This window comes from Ctenocephalides felis, unplaced genomic scaffold (genome assembly GCF_003426905.1).
Source record: "Ctenocephalides felis isolate EL2017-DRISC unplaced genomic scaffold, ASM342690v1 CF-g0.4_SCAFFOLD_00845, whole genome shotgun sequence".
Taxonomy (NCBI): domain Eukaryota; kingdom Metazoa; phylum Arthropoda; class Insecta; order Siphonaptera; family Pulicidae; genus Ctenocephalides; species Ctenocephalides felis.
The window spans coordinates 61934731-61949108 of record NW_020536999.1 but is presented as its reverse complement, the minus strand read 5'-3'; the positions used below and the strand labels follow the sequence as shown (position 1 = coordinate 61949108).

Genomic DNA, 14378 nt, shown 5'->3' with positions numbered 1-14378 from the left:
ATCCACATCAATTAAAAAATTACTTTAGGTTAAAGTAAAAAAAATGGTACGACTCAGTGAAGCCTGATGTTGAAAAGATAATTAACTGGCTGTCTTGCGTTTGACAAGTGATTTGCATATTAGAGAAATAGTTGTGAATAAGCTTAAAGTAAAAAGTATGTTAATTATGCACTAATACTATGCTGATATAAATTAAAGTGAAAATGTCGTGGAATTTTCAGAAGACACAGAGTAGGGCGGGGCACAAAGGTCCAATTTGACTTTGAACAAAACCAAACCAATTATATCAACAAATAACATATATCAAATAAATAACTATCTGACTATGTTCAGTAAAACATATACAATATGCTTTTAAAATTTTGAAATCGGTGCAGCCGTTTTTGAGAAAATTACGTCGAAATTTGGCCTAATATACATACCCATACATTTTCCAAAACTAGTATCAAAAGATTGAAGATAACTTAAAACTTCTAGAAAACAAAATTAGCAAATCGACTTTTCTGGCAAACACAAACTTCTTACAGATGTATTTAAAAATTCTTGAAGGTGGAAAATTTTGTTTTAAATAAAGATTTTTAATTATGTGCACACACTAATAAAATATCTGTTAATATATGTCCAATGATTTGGTTAACTTATTTTTATTGAGAGTCCATAACCGCTAGACCTGCCTTCCCAAAAATTTAATCGCCAAAAACTAATTACCACGTCTCCTTATCAATACGAATCGAATGTTTTTTTTGAATTATTCAAATCGGTTGATCGGTGTTCCCAATTTGTATCGGCACACACACACACACACATATACATCCATTTTTTCTAAGGTATGCCAAAATGTTCAGAAACCTCTCAAACATAAAGATATATAAAAAAAAATATTTTCGATTTTATTGCGATTACTATAACTTACCCTACGGGAAGTAATTGTAAAATTTGAATTGTTTCAAAAAAATTCTAACCCCTGCGCCTTGGGATAATTTTGATAATACGGATTAAAAAGAAACAATGTAAAATAGTTTTCGCCTTTTCACGCCCGTTTAGTTTTGTAAAATAAGAGTTTTTGATATATAATTTGATAATGGCACGTACCATCATTTATTTATTGTTCCTAATCTTAACAGAAATAACTAAATATTAAAAAACCTTAATTAAGAAACAAATTCAGTTTGTATGAAAAAATTTCATAAAATAATAGCTGTGCTGAATTCCTGTTTGAAGCTTTGCGGATACTTTTCGATGGCTAATAGATGCCAAAAATTTGCGGACAGATTTCGAATTTTCTCACTGAAATCTAAGTTTCAACTTTTTGGCTAGAAACAATACTATTTCTGATGATATCCAATAAACTCAGATCATGCCAGCGCACTTGATTGAGGCCATTTGTTCATTTGTGCAATTCTGATGTAATTATACAATTAAGATTTTCTTCACGGGCGGGCTCTTTGGCAACATATGAGCTGAATATCTTTAACATTGTTTGAATGAGTAAAAATAAACTACCAACGAAAAAAATACGTTTTGGGTTAAAGATTGATACATTTTTGTTCATCTCCTGATAGCAACGTCGTAAGAATTGAGGTGATGGTTAGATACCTTTTCCCTCTACTTTAAAATAGTATCATAAACAATTCTGTACATTTTTTGAGATAATGCTGGTGGATCTTTTTACCCACTGACTTTCAAACCGCGCTCTACTATACATTTAAATAGACTACACATAAAAAAATGCTTGATCGCTGGTTTGCCTTTTCGAAAAAAATCTAGGTTGTAATATACTATAAAAAATACAGTTTTTTGAACACGTGGTTCTGATCGCTGTTAAGTGTATATTATTATTATAAATGACTATGTATTCAAGATTTTAATATATGTCAAATGTTCATTATTATTTCTGCTTCGAAGTGCAATGCCCTGCATCCAATATTCAACATAGTGCACTCAGTAACCCACCATTTTCACAGAAACGCTTAAAAATAAATAATGCATGAATGGGTCATTATACTTTTGAAAATTCTTTTCAAATATTCCGTACTAATAGTAGTAAAACTATGGGTGAACATGGCACACGTGCATTCATCCATGGAATGTAGTAACTTTTAGTAACTAATACGCATGTTAAAATTTAATAGCCGTGTGACATGTCAGATAAGAGACAAACACGAATGAATGACTGTACGAGGAGAGGTGTGGCGCTTTGGCGAAATGAAATTTACTATAGTGGGTACCATAAATATTCGAATTTGGTATTTAAATTTATGTGATAACTTTTTAGAACCAACCTATTGATATAGACGATGAAGTAAAATATATAATAAAACTAGTTAGTATTGGTATTTTGCCTTAAGACAAGTTACATGAATTTCCCGATATGTGTAAATAATCGACTTAATCCATGATAAATAAATTAATTTATGAGTGATTAAAGGTATTCCGAGTAGATTTATTAATTGAAAACGAACGAACTGGGAGTATGTTCTAAAAACAAATTTTCAAAAATCACCAATTTTTATAATTGAACCAGTTTCCGTAGGTCTTTAATAAAATAGGTTTAGTATGTTCATTAAGACCAAGTACTGTATCGTTATACCAAGTAAATCGTCTCATTTTAATTTTAACAAACGTCAAAAAAACTACTCATTTTCTCAAATTTTGATGAATTTTTAAAATTAAACTACTTGTCGTAAGGCCGTAATATTTCAGTAAGTTCTATAAGACCATGATATACGAGGTCTGTTCAAAAAGTACCCGGAATTACTAATAATTAAATTTCGCGGGTCTGGAGTGTCTGATTGTCAATTTTTTTTTTTATTGTGTTGGTATACATGCCCCTAAAGTATGATGAAATAATTTTCAGCTATATTCACTGTTTACTTTGTCTGTGGTAGTCGCTAAGGTTCCGACGTGTTTTTCTGAGCTCGGCGATTTTTACAATGGAAGAATTGAAAAGTCAAAGAATTTGTATTAAATTTTACGTAAAAAATGAAATAAAGTGTTGCAAAGTGCAAAAATTCACCAGATATGGCTCCGTGTGACTTTTTCCTATTCCCAAAGTTGAAGAGACCCATGAAAGGACGGCGGTTTTCCTCGATTGAAGAAAATCGCCGAGAGTGCTCAAGGACATATCAAAAAGTGAATATCAAGGGTGCTTCGAAAATTGGAAAAAACGCTGGCATAAGTGTATTATATTTGGGGGGGACTACTTTGAAGGGGACCACATTAATGTAGACGAATAAATAAATATTTTTTTGAAAAAACGAAAATTCCGAAATTTTTTTGAACAGACCATGTACATCGCCAAAAAAAGTTCCATGGAAATTGGATTTAATTTCTTTTTCAACAGTTAATTACAAGAAAACGGCTCGATAGATTTTCACCTAAAACTAATCAGTATTATTCCCAACTAATATCTTTCGATCAATTTTTGATTTTCTAAAATCGATTCGGTAGTATAAGCTTAAATGTAAACAAAATTTTTTTTTCCAAATTACCAAGAAACAGGTTAGCCGATCGCTGCACAAAACTGAGAAAAGATAATCCACCAAAAGAAATACATCAATTGGCTTTTAAATTTTTGAAATCGGTTCAGGCATTTTTGAGCAAACGTCGATGTAAGTTCTATTTTTGACGCCAAAAAAACGATACTAATTATTTCAAACTTTGACGAATTTTCAAAATTAAACGACTTATCGTAGGACCGTAATATTTTAGTATGATCTGTAAGACTGTGGTATCTATTGTCAAAAAAATCATAAAAATCGTCGAACAAATTGTTAACACTTTATTACAACAGAACGGCCCGGCCGATTCAGAATCGCGGGCTAAAACGTAGAGTAAAATTTGTTTCACTTTTCTGCGATTTACAAAGAAACGGCTTGGCTGATCGTCGCGCAAAATTGATAAACACTAGTTCTCATCGAGATACATCGAATGGTTTTTAAATTTTTGAAATTGGTCCAGCCTGAACTTCCTGAAATGTGTAATAATTGGCATAAACAAACCTGATTAAGTCAATTATGTCTAGCAATTGAGAACTGGAGATTTAGATATTTAAACAAAATATTCCAACTGTTTATTTCGAAAATAAAGTTCCGAGTTACGAATTTACGATTTGCAATTGGATTTTCTCAAACTTTTCAATTACATGTAATTATATTAATTAAATATATTGCACAGACACGTGCTTCTATATTCTAAAATTGTAGTTTATTGCTACAAATTTTAATTAATTGGCAATGTTTGACTCATCGCATCACAAAAGCAACTTTTGACACAAATTTTGATTATAATATTTTTTCGAACTTTGGTGCATTTTTAAAATTAAACTACTTGCCCTAGGGGCTGTAGAATTTTAGTAGAACCATGATATCTATCAAAATAAAAAGATTCATTGAATTAAATTTAAGTAGTATTCCGTCTATATTAACTATTCTGTTGAGTAGGCAAAACTAAAGCAAAAGTACTTTGTAAACCAGAAATAATTCGGAACCAAGCTTTTTGTAAAGTTTCTTCCAATATTTTTTACTCAATTGCAAGGCCGTTGTGTCAAGAATATGATATTGATATTTATTCTTTACAAATAATAATTTATATACTATATATAAATAATACTTTTTACATATGCGTTATACTATTATTTATTTTACTTAAAAATAGAGTAACTAATTTTTTGTAAACTACTCCAACATCGATAAATCTATCTCATGAGCTCCACTAGTATTATTAACTATTCAGCCTAATAGCAATGCATTAGGCTTCAGCAGTCAAACTTTATTGCATTTGGTGATTATGCAATGTGTAAAATATCTCATTGTTTTGCATATTGGCTAATTGGAAAATTAGCTTTTTAATAGAACTTGTCTTGTATTTTTAATGAACGCCAGTAGTTTCTAGTATGTATTATCATAATTTATCACTTATGAAGAGAAAATATAGGGTATGCCATCTAACATTTTTCATTTTCATTTTTTTTTCAACGGTCATCCGAGTCTTTTTTATTTTTGAATGAAATTATTATAATCATTATTAACCAAATTAATTTCATTATCTGAAAAGATTGTACTTTCAAATAAAAGAAGAAATTTGAGGAAATATTCAGTAGTTTGTAAAAAAAAATTATTTGGCGGACCCTATATAAGGGATGAGATTTGTGAAAAGATAAAAATAGAGTAGAGATAAATATTTTAAAAAGTATGTTTGAAACATATAACGGAAAAAGGAAACAACAAGTAGAACACTCTCTCACCATTCCTTAGAAAAGCGTAAGCTATAAAAATCTAAAGAAGACACTTTGAAAATGACATTGTTTCTCATAAATATACACATCTATATATAAAATACCAATTTTTCCTAATCTATCTAATATTAAATTTATAATATTTATATCTTGATATGTATATTTGTCAACAATCAGAACCTAATGAGTCCTATGAGCTGTTTTGATGACATCTCTTCCTCAATGACGAGGCCTTATAGATAGCAACCCAAACGTTGTCCTATTTCTTTGTGATGAATTTATTTCAATAATATCTGCAGTTTTATCTTTTTTATTGACGCCGCAATACCGCTTAAGAAACACTTTTGCTTGGAAATATATTGCTAACAATGTTTTCAAGTATAAACCAATGCCACTAATCTAGACATCAGACTATTCGAAGTGGGTGTCGAATATTTTTTGAAAGTCCGTTGTTCTAACCACAGGTTTATAGAAAATCCTTCTCATTAAAAATGGTTTAATATTTATAATAAGCTTTAGAATGATTTAATATGTACTTTGAAACCCTAATTGTAAGTGAAAGCTTGGAAACAAGGTTTGCTTCTTCATTAAAAAATAAATATTTATCTAAAAATATTCCTATATGCTTTGCGTTTACTTTTTTTGACGTTGATTGTCATTAAGCTCTGAAAATTTTTTTTTTATTTTATTTTTATTCTGCAATCTATAAAAATAATTATATTTAGCAGAGAATGCTGACAAGTGTTTACAGTTGGTTGTTTACAAATTAGTACATACGCCCAGTGGTGTATCTACTATAGTTAATATATAAAAAAGAAAAAACTAAAGACAAATATAGAGAAAAAAAATATAAATATAAGAATAAACTATAATAAATCTCGAGGTATTTTCCTTTTGAGCCTGGTCGGCTGGCCTTCCTGGTATAAGTTGCATGCTAGTTGGTTTGGATGTGCGTCAATTCTATTCTTATAATTACAGGCAAACATTGATATATGTTCTTGAATTGTAGGTATACCCGTGTCTTTGTGGAGAATCCATGTTGGCGTGTAGTGAGGAGCGTTTAATATTTGCCGCAGGAATTTGTTTGGTGCTCGTTGTATTATGTTTAAATTGCTCTTTTTAGCAGTACCCCAAAGTTGTAATCCGTAGGTCCACACGGGTTTGATCACAGCCTTATATATAAGTAATTTGTTGTAAGTTGATAATTCTGATTTTCTGTTTAAGAACCAATAATAATTTTTGAAGATTAGATCTATTTGTTGTTTTTTGTTCTTTATGTGTACTTTCCAGTTGAGTTTCCTATCTAAGTGAATGCCGAGATACTTTATTGATTCTTTGGACGGAATAATTTCATCGTTGAGTACAACTGCTGGGCAAGTTTGGGTGCGAAGCGTGAAAGTTATATGGACTGATTTTGTGCTATTTACTTCTATCCTCCACAACGAAAACCATTTCTCAGCTAAGCTGAGATGGTGCTGAAGGCTGTTGGAAGCTGCAGTCGGATCTTTGTTTGTCGCAATGATGCACGTATCATCAGCAAATGTGGCTAAACTCGTGTCAGTTGAAGTTGGAAAATCAGCTGTAAAAATTAAAAATAGTGTTGGGGCGAGGACACTCCCTTGAGGCACTCCAGAATTAATTTCGGTAATATTTGAGTCCGTATCGGCGATGCTGACAAAAAAGTTTCTATTTTGTAAATAGGATTTTATTAATAGGAATAAAGAATCTGGTAAACATCTTTTAACTTTATACATTAATCCGGTATGCCATACTTTGTCAAATGCCTGCTTGAGATCCAAAAAAGCCGCAGAACAGTACTCTTTATTATGCAGCGCATTGTTAATTACGTTTATTATTCTGTGAACTTGCTCAATTGTTGAATGTTTGTCGCGAAACCCAAATTGATGGTTCGGAATAAAACTTTGTTCTTGTAGGATTATTTTAATCCGTTGAAGAATTAGCTTTTCAAATATTTTCGATATGCAAGACAATAAACTTATCGGCCGGTAGGAAGATAATAGATAAGGGTCTTTACCTGGTTTCACTATAAGGATTATTTTAGCTCTTTTCCAAGACTGCGGAAAAGTTTTCATTCTCAGTATAGAGTTATATATTATTGTGAGCATTCTAATAGCTTTTCTTGGAAGTTCTTTAAGCATTTTAATAGAAATCCGGTCTGGTCCAGGTGATTTTCTAGAATTTGCTTTTGCAATTTCTTGGGTTACTTCAGCCGCAGTAAAACGATTAACATCATGAGTCACTAGCGACGGTGAATCCTGAAGAAAATCATAAATGAATTGTTCATCATTAGAGTTGCATTTACGTGAAAATGGCTGAAATGTGAGGCGCAGGTGTTCGGCGAATGCATTAGTTTTTTCTTCTGGACTTCTTGCCCATGAACCGTCTGTTTTTCTTAAAGGAGGAATTGGTACAATTGGTCTTTTCAATTTTTTGGTTGCTTTCCAAAGAGAATAATTTGTTTCACTACTTGCAGAAAGATTATGTAAGTAGTTTTCAAAAGAAACATTTTATTAATTTATTATTAAATTTTTCAGGTCTCTGCATGCACTGTTAAATTTTCTTTTATCTTCCGGTGATCTAGTTATTTGCCAAATTCTTCTTAATTTCCTTTTCTGTGCAATGATTTTTTTAATATCTATGGGCACAGAGTGACTGTGATTGTGATTTAGAATAGGAGTCGATATTTTAGCTGCTGCAATTAATGTATTTGTGAAGTTGTTGATACCGATATTCAAATCATTCTCACTTTTTAATGGAATATTACAGTTAATGGTGTCTTCGATGTATTCTTGGAAAAGAAGCCAATCGGTAAATTTGTTTGTAAGCGAACTCATGACTTTGGTTGGAGTATTAGTGGAGTATTTAAGAATTACTGGTGAATGATCAGAACTGAGATCCAGACTTGAATTTATTTCAACACTCTCGTTTTTAATATTTTTGGCTACAAAAAAATCGAGGAGGTCTGGAATTTTGTTCAAATCAGTTGGCCAGTATGTGGGCTCACCCGTAGAAAATGTCCGAAGATTATTATTATTTATTGTATTATACAATTGACGGCCTCTAGGTGTTATTAGTCTAGATCCCCAAAATGTGTGCTTTGCGTTATAATCACCTCCCGCAATAAACAAATTTCCAAGGCTGGTAAAAAAAGTTGTAAACTGATTTTCAGTAATAATGTGCCTTGCGGACAATAGATTGCCGATACTGTAATTTTGTGAGTCATTAGGTCAATTAAAACATTTGTCGATTGTATGTAGTCAGTATAAAAAGGTTCTGTCTCGTAATGTCTTATGTTTGACTTTATGATAATGGCAGTGCCACCGTGAGGTCTGTCGTCCGGGTGATTTGTGGTATATGTGTGATAATTAGGAAAACGAATATTGTGATTTGTCTCGGTAAAATGCGTCTCGGAAATTAGCATAATGTCTACGTCATTGGTAGTTAAAAATTGTTTGAGTTCATGGACATGATTGCTCAAGCCGTTCGAGTTCCATATGCAAATTGTTAGTTGCATAGACATAATTATTTTTTATTAGATAAAATTGTTGTTAGTAAATTAAGCATTATGCCCATTTGTTCTGTCAATATTTTAATCATGTTTTTAAGTTCTGTTAAGTCATTAGATTTATTGTTAGTATTGTTTTCAGAGTTACTATTGTTTATTGAGTTCGTTGAGTCAGTAGGTAAAGTTGTGTTGTTTCTAGTAATATTGGAGTAAGTTACGCCCGGTCTTAAAGTAGCATTTGGTTTTAAATTTTGCACATTACTTGTTTTCTGACGTAATGAAGTGTTTTTTTTTTCAATATATTCTTTATAGACGTGACAGCCTTTATAGTTAGCAGGGTGATTTTCATTACAAAGGACACACTTCACTTGGTCGACCTTTTTTTCCCACTTGCATTTTTCTGTCAAGTGATCTTGAGCGCATTTAACGCATCTGGGGGTGCGGTGGCAATAATTTCTGGTATGACCATACCTTTGGCAGCGAGTGCACTGAACAATTTCTCTAGAGAACCTCTTTGCCTCTATTTCTACTTTAGTTTTATATAAAAAATCAATTTTATAAAAATCTTTATTATTAGGCTGTTGTTCAAGCTCAATTAAAAACATGTTCAGAGGGAATTTTGAGATTCTGCTTTTAATGTTCTCAATACGAACGACTTTGTGACCTAACTGTTGTATTTCATTTTTGAGCATATCTGTATCCGTGCTGAAATGTAGGTTTTTAACCACTATTTTGAACGTTCTTTTACATTTCTCCTGGAAAGAATGCATTTGAGTACCCCTCTCTTTCAGAAGTTTGAAAATTTTATTGTAAAGTTTAGCATTATCAAGATTAACTCTAACCCTAGTTTCGTCAATAACTTTTATTTGATAAAGATTTTTTGCTTCACATTCTAAGAGTTGAGCTAATGGTTTGATATCACGTACCTCATGTATAAAAATTGGCGGCGGTCTGTTAACTGGGCTGCATTTATCACTCGAGTCTTCGGTATTAGGATTAGCTAAAACTTCATATATATTGCTTGTGGGAGTTGGGTTTAGCCAGTAGTTCGAATTTGAAGATGTTTTTTTGCATGTTGATTCTTCATTTAAATTTCTTTTGAATTTTTTGTTTCTTACTTCAAACCATTCTGAATCCTTACTGGTGGTTGCTTCTTGATTAAATTCATTTGGGGAAATTGAGTCATTTTTCTGATGTAAAGAATCTTCTTCAACAATATCTGTATTAGACCTCTTATACTTGTTAGCACTCGTATAGACCTTTTTCGGTTTGACTGGGGAGCATTCTAAATCCATCTGATCGGTATCCGTATTTAAAATTTTTGACATTTTCAAGTAAAAGTTATTAATTCCCCCGTAGGGGAATATTTCTCTATTACGTACTCACACAGGAATGTTTCTATTCAAATTTTTAGACCAAAATCATAAAATTCCTGCAAGTTATTTGCAAATTTAATAAATTTAATATTTCTCAGTATTATGAATGTCACAATATTTTTTGTTTCAAGCTCTGAAAAATGAAAACAAAACTTTACAAAATCAGATGATTTCGTGAAAATCCGCAAAACACTATCTTCACTTACAGTATAGGGTAGGTCGGGCAAAAAAGTCCAATTTGACTTATGGCAATTATATAGTAAAAAATAAATTAAATATATCAAAACTAAGCAAAAAAATAAACTATAAAGCTATCTAACTATCAATAGTACAGTAAAATACCTAGCTAATTCATCATTGTAGAACTGTTTTTTTACCCCCATAGACGGGGTAAAATGGTACAGAAGGGGGCAAACAAATTTAGCCTCCTATTATTAATTTTGAAAAGATTGAAAAATAATAGATAAATTATACAAGTAATGCAAAATATCAATTTCATAGACACTATGAGCTTGTTCTGGTATTTTGTCAGAAATATTCATCAGCAGAGTTAAAAAAAACTATTTACTTAATTTATCTCTTATTTTTTTAACTTAATTAACTTTTTATTTACAATTGTTTATTATTTACACCTTGAACAAGGTTTAGTTGGTCCTTTTTACCCCATCTACGTGTAAGCTTTTATAGAGAATATATGAAAAAACTGTTGACTACTTAAAATTAACAATACATCTTATAAAACAATTAAATAACGTTTGCATAGAAATCATATTAAGGTCTCGTAAATTAAACAACAGTGCTCAAAACAACGAAATAAACCACTTTTTAAGGATATTCAAACATTGCTGTTTATTTCCTGATAGTAACGTGGTAAGACTCAAGGTGATGGTTGGTTATATACATATTTTTCTTTCTTTTTTCAAATATTGTTTTTTAAAACTTCTCAACTTTGTTGGCTTTTGAGATATCGGTTTTGGACGTTTTTACCCGCAGACCTTTAAGCTCCGCTCTACCCTATGTGAAATCTGAGAGCTAATTTATGATAGACTTCTAGTTCCTCAGCAGTCACTTCTCCTTTGGGAAGCAATGCAAAACTTCAACATCATTATTTATTGCTCGAGGTCACTTCTACACTATCCTCTTATCCGGACAATTTGTTATTTATAACATAAATCTAAAGTGCACAACTGATTCTCTAATCGGATTACAAAATACCAACTATCTTAAGCAAAGCGAACCGTTAAATTCATAGATTTATGTAGAAACTCATAAATCCTCATCAGAACAAATCGGATCCGTTAGATATTTCACTAATAATAATAATTAACCTAATGAGGGACTAATAAATTATTAAATTAACATAAAATGCATATAATCAAATTCATAACGTGGTTTACAAGCACAGTTTTGTTTTAACTGTACATATACTAGAAGCACTGGTCAAACTTGGGATTTAAAGATTATTGCATAGAAGAACTAGTTCTGCATTGGATTGACGTGGTCAAGATTTCGAAATATTATGAAATTTCGGCAATTTTGGAGGATAGAAAAAATTAAACTATGAAAATTCAATGCATTGACTGCTGCTATCAACAAGGTAAACATTTGCTAATCATCACAGGCAAGCATTTATTTAATTAATTAGGTAATTAGGGTATTCTTAATTTTAAATTTTATATAAAAAAGTCATTGATGCAAAAATTATAAAAAATATGAATCAACATCTTATTTATAAATTCTTATTTATAGTAAGTATTTGAATAGTTGATGCATTTTAATATTTCTCCAACTGTATTAACAGTTGAATTTGAAGATATATTGCAATAATTTTAACTTTTTATAAAATTTATCGGCTAGGTTCCAAGTGTATTGCATATTGAGAGTTATGTTTTATTAACTTCCCGTAGGGTAAGTTATTGTAATGGGCCGAAAATCGGAATTGAAAATTTTTACATTTCTCGACGTTTTGAAGGTTTCTGAACGTTTTGGCATACCTCAGAAAAAATGGATGTGTGTGTGTGTGTGTATGTGTGTGTGTGTATGTATGTGTGGATACAAATTTCCAGTCACGTTTTAGGGCGCACGGATCAACGGATTTGAATGGTTCAAAAAACATTCGATTTCTAATGATAGGGAAAAGAGCTGATTAGTTTTTGGCAAAGGCAGGTCCAGCCGTTTCGAAGATACGGAGCAAAGAGTGCAGAAAATAGAAATCGAATTTTTGAGAGAACGGAGTATCCGATTTGAATGATCTAAAAAACATTCAATTAGTAATGATTGGGAGAAGTGTTTATTAGTTTTTGGCAAAGGCAGGCCCAGCCATTTTGAAGATACGGAGCTAAATATGTAAAAAATAGCAGTTTTTGAGAGAACTAAGCGTCCGATTTAAATGATTCAAAGAACTTTCTGCTTGTCTTAACAAAATAATTGATTTTGGAAAAAAAAATTTGTTCCATTTTTTTTTTTTTTTTAAGTTTTTTTGTATATCGAAAATATTTCAGATTTTATTTTATTATTTCATATTAGACAATGATACAATATTTATAATAATCTATTAGAAAACATTTAGTATTCAACGGGAAGTTCCAGCAATTTGCCTTAAGGCACGGTGCCATAATAGCCTCAAGACAGAATTCCACTTACAGCTAGTTTAAAATAATGTTTCCTTGGAAAATTATAAAAGATTTTTAGAAATATCAAGTGAATTGATCGAGGTTCATATGCTAGTGGTAAATCGCACGGTTGTCAATTTTATGTACAAATTAATTAAAATTAAAATATTTATAAACAGGTAATTTGAATTTACAAAAAATTATCAAAAATCAAAGTAATTTAGTGATGTATGAAGCTGTCAGTAGTATATGATAACTGACTAATGTGAAAAATATCAGAGAAGTATTAATTGCCAGAAAAATTTTAATGCTTTTCATGTGATAGACTTTTACAAGAACGCCTAATTAATAAGGACCACAAAATGATATTTATTAACTTCCCGTATGGTAAGTTATAGTAACCGCAAAAAAATCAAAGATGAAAATTTTTGCATATCTTCACGTTTTGAAAGTTTTTGAACATTTTGGATCACCTTAGAAAAAATGGAGATATGTGTGTATGTGTGTGCGCGTATGTTTGGATACAGTTTTTCGTCCACGATTTCGGGCGCACACATTAACCTTTCGATTTTTATTGATGAGAAGACGTGCTGATTAGTTATTGGTGTAGTTATTGGAGTAGTATACGGGCCAAAAAAGTGCCAAAAACGGTAATTCAGTTTTTGAAAAAAAGGAGTACCCGATTTGAATGATTCAAAAAACATTTTACTTGTATTGAGGAAATAAAGAATTGATGAAATTTTTAGTGAAAAAGTAAAAATAAAATTGATATTTGGCGGTCAAAAATAATCATTGGTCATATGCTCATCAAATTATCAGATATTTGATCAAATTTTAAAGATATGTACTAATTTTGTTAAAATTTTGTTGGGTTCCGGACCAATATTGTTAATTTTTAAAGTTTATTATACGGTTTAAGGAAATTTCAAAATGTTCCGAAAAATATACAAAATATACAAAGTTTTATACTTCAAGCAGTGCAGTCAGTAAACGGAGCGTTTTAGGTCTGAATTTTTTTACTGTGCTCCGAATTGAATGCAATTTTGGAATTAGGTTCATCTCACCCCCCAGGGGGATGACACCCCTTCTCAATTGTGTAATTACATTTTTTCAAAATAACGTCTGAAATCGATAGAAGAACTAATTATAAGAAAAAAATGTCTCTTATGGTTTTTCAAGAAAACTAATACTTTTGAAGTTACTGGCCACTAAAGATTCATATATTTTTGGCGTTTTTCTTCGTTTTTTTGCAAATATCTCCTAAAATATACATTTTAACGAAAATTATGTAATGAACAAAATAATGTCAATAAAAATCTTAATAAATCGGTATTACATGAAGTGTTCTAAAAAAAATAATAAGGAAGATTTGAAAGAGCAAAGTCGTTTTTTATTTCGTTCAAGATTTAATTGTTGTATTTAAAGCCATCTAGTGTCGAGGTTTTACATTTTATGCATTTCGGTGAAATTGGGTTTTATAGTGCTCAACATAAGCTTTTTTTAAAAAATCGAAATTGTTTTCATTATATCTCAAAAAGAATGAAAAATACGTATAAAAGCAAATAGATAAAGATCAAAAGAATCTTTCTGGCTTATTATTGTTTTTTATTATTTTTCTTTCACACAAA

The 14378-nt window shown here is 30.8% G+C and overlaps 1 protein-coding gene across 1 annotated transcript in view; it reads right to left on the bottom strand.

Moving 5' to 3' along the window:
* Nucleotides 1-14378, bottom strand: part of LOC113386946 — a 729443-nt gene that overhangs the window by 551495 nt on the left and 163570 nt on the right. The gene's annotated exons all lie outside the window — the stretch shown is intronic.